Source organism: Penaeus chinensis, chromosome 20 (assembly GCF_019202785.1).
Source record: "Penaeus chinensis breed Huanghai No. 1 chromosome 20, ASM1920278v2, whole genome shotgun sequence".
NCBI lineage: Eukaryota > Metazoa > Arthropoda > Malacostraca > Decapoda > Penaeidae > Penaeus > Penaeus chinensis.
In genome coordinates, this window is record NC_061838.1 from 20,063,787 (window position 1) to 20,067,542 (window position 3,756).

The window sequence follows — 3,756 nt, forward strand, 5'->3', positions numbered from 1 at the left end:
GAGGAGGAGGAGGAGGAGGAGGAGGAGGAGGAGGAGGAGGAGGAGGAGGAGGAGGAGGAGGAGGAGGAGGAGGAGGAGGAGGAGGAGGAGGAGGAGGAGGAGGAGGAGGAGGAGGAGGAGGAGGAGGAGGAGGAGGAGGAGGAGGAGGAGGAGGAGGAGGAGGAGGAGGAGGAGGAGGAAGACGAGGAGGAGGAGGAGGAGGAGGAGCCCCTCTCCTCATGGTCCAGGCCAGAGGCATCTCAGGGAGCCTCTCTCTTTGGGTCCGCGCCTGAGGCCACCACCTGTAGTCAGACACCCGCCAGCATACCAGCCTCACCCCCAGCCTTTGCAAAAATGGAACTCTCGGTATAGCTGCAAAAACCCAACTACACCCGCGACTAATCCTAACACCACGAATTCCATAATCCGAGCGACCTCCGCCGTCATCGCATCGTCCGCCGCCGCCCGCCGCCGCCAAAGGGTCGTCTGCTGACCACACCTACACCTCGAGGGGGAGGGGGTGGGAGAAGGGGGTGGGGGAGAGGGGGCTGGGAAGAGAGGGGAGAACGAGAGAGAAAAAAAAAAAGAAAAAGAAGAAAAAAAAAAAAAAAGAATCGTCACTACCGTAAGCATCGAAAATGAAGGTGAATTTGTGACATTTAAACGGCCTTGAGTTTTTCTGCCGAGGCTAGCGTCCATCCGGGCCTTTGGCGGCGATGGCGATGAAGAGACGGAGGGATACGGACGCAACCGAACCGTACAATTCATGACTCAGTAATTATTGTTCTAAGGAAAGTCTGTTCCTTGTACGGGTATTGTCAGTGAAGATGAAGATGGCGCATATTTATAATGATACTTCGTGAGAGAATTTATTACATAATTAGGATGAAAAATTACGAAATTAAAAGGTATTAACCAAAATGTAGTGACTCATCAATCTCTATTTCTATTCTCATTGTCTTTATTATCGGTATCGTTATAATACTGGCATTCCCTTTCAGTATATCATTATTGCTATTATTACTATTTACTATCGCTAACAATGGAATTATTACAATTATTATCATTTATATTATCTACATCATAGTTATTATCATTATCGTAAACACAATCATCAACATCAGTATCATTATTGTTTTTATCGTTAGTATTGTTGCTGTTGCTATTGTTATCATCATTATCATTATCATTATCATCATCATTATTATCATTGCCAATATCATCATCATCATTATTAGCATTACCATTAATAGTAGTGGTAGCAGTATTACTAACATTATTATAACTATTATTATTATTATTATTGTTATCATTGATATTATAACTACTCTTATAGCTACTGTTATATATTATTATATCATTATTGCCTTATAATTATTATTATTATCATTATTGTTAACATTAGTATTATTTTCTTGTTGTTTTGCTGTTATCAGTATTACTATAATCAATATTTATTATTCTCATTATCTTTATGCTGCAGCTGATCAAGATTATTATATCATTAATATGGGAGTGGTATTTGTAGTTTTAGTAGTAGTAGTAGTAGTAGTAGTTGTTGTTGTTGTTGTTGTTGTTGTTGTTGTTGTTGTTGTTGTTGTTGTGGTTGTTGTTGTTGTAGGGGGAGGGGGAGGGGGAGAAGGAGAGGAAGGGGGAGGGGGAGTGGGAGTGGGAGTGGGAGTGGGAGGAGGAGGAAGACGAGGAGGAGGAGGAGGAGGAGGAGGAGGAAGACGAGGAGGAGGAGGAGGAGGAGGAAGACGAGGAGGAGGAGGAGGAGGAGGAGGAAGACGAGGAGGAGGAGGAGGAGGAGGAAGACGAGGAGGAGGAGGAGGAGGAGGAGGAAAACGAGGAGGAGGAGGAAGAAGAGAAGAGGGAGGATCATTATCGCTATTGCTATCATAAGCGTCGTTGTTGCTAAAGCCAGAGGTAGTATTAGCACTTCTGTTACAAACACCATTACTGTTGATAATACTATTGATATTACTATCATCATAATTACTTTCATTATATTGAATGTTATTTTAATTTTACCCTGAAAATAATAGTTAACGTTATTATTATCATTACTATTGTCACTGCTGTTCTGTTTTTTGTTTTGTTTTTATATTACTATCAGCGTCATAATTGTTGCAATTGTTATCGTTAAACTTAAAATATCGTTATTCTTATCATTATCATTATTATTATCAACATTAACATTCATTATCTTCATTATTATTATAACTACCCTGAAATACTTTCCGATATTACTATCATTGTCGTTGCTGTTATTATCATTATTGGAATAATTTTTAGTAATTATCATTCTATTATTACAGTTCTCATTCTTATCACAATTATTATAGTATTGTTGATGTTTTCGTTTTGTTAATTACCATTACCTTGTTATGTTACCATTATTCTCATTACTGCCATCGTCATCATCATTATTACCAATGCCATTATTATCTTTATCGTTATCATTAGTGTAATCATTATCAATACCAATATCATATACCATCGTCATCAACATTAAAATCAGCATTTCCACCATATTTTCATTATCATTATTATGTTTGCTGCTGTCTTGATTACAGTACAAAAAACTCTTTCATTACAGTAACAGCGTCACAAACCTGTAGTAAAGACAGAGTGTATCGTGCTAAAGATACACTTACCTCGTTGTGTAGAAACTTCGTCTCAAGATTCAGTTTTTTTCCGTTTTTTTCTTTTTCTTTTCTTTTTTTTCGTTATCCACATTCCATTGTATTTCATCATATCTACAGCCAAAAGCTCTTCTTTTATTACACAAATCGTTGGAGGATACAACGGGTAAGATTACTTCCACGTGAACTGTATTACTGCATTGACGGCGTCTGTGAAATGCCAATTGTATTTGATCTTAGGCGTAAATACCACTGTCATTGGCCAGTCTTTTTATTGAGGTTCCATGGCAGTGTGTTTAACTCATTCTGAAACACCATTCTACTAATACTGAAGCCCACCCAACCACGAAATGAAACACGTTCACAATGGTATGAGAAACTCGAAATAGAAGTTTTGCATTCCGCTTGAGACGATAAACCAAAATTAATTGCTTTCGGTTCTCACAGTCCGAAGAAAATAAGAGTATGGCTTTTAGTGGCCTCCCTTTTTACTATACGTGTTGCATTTTATCCTTTATACATTTCTGTATTTGGGTAATATTTGGCTGCTTTGAACACCTATATGATGGTGAAATTGCAGATATTTATGGAATGGAGATTGATTAATTGTTCGCCAGCCAGACTGTGCGATAAAATTGAAGCCAAATGGACGAAAAGATGAGTAAATTATCATTTATGAGCGGACATTACATATCTACATAAAAAAAGCCTAAGCGGAATACAGTACACATAAAAAAGTGAAGTATCATATACATATGATTTTTGTTGTTGCTTGTTTATTAATTGGTATATACTTCTTGTTGTTTTATCAATAGTATATACGTATTGCTATTTTAAGTACATACTTACATTTATTGTTATTTACAGAAGTTAATTTTCCTATATATAGGTTACTCGCCTGAACTACGATGGAATAATACTTGGTGGCTAGCATAGTCTACCTGATAAAATTATCATTTTCTTTGAACGGATTCTTTTAGAAAAGAAAACTAATTTGAAGGGGTAACCTGCCTGGCATTGCATAATAACAAATTTCGAATACATAAATACACACACACACACACACACACACACTCCTATGTAGGTGTGTTAGGTAGATAGATAGATAGATAGATAGATAGTGAGAGAGAGA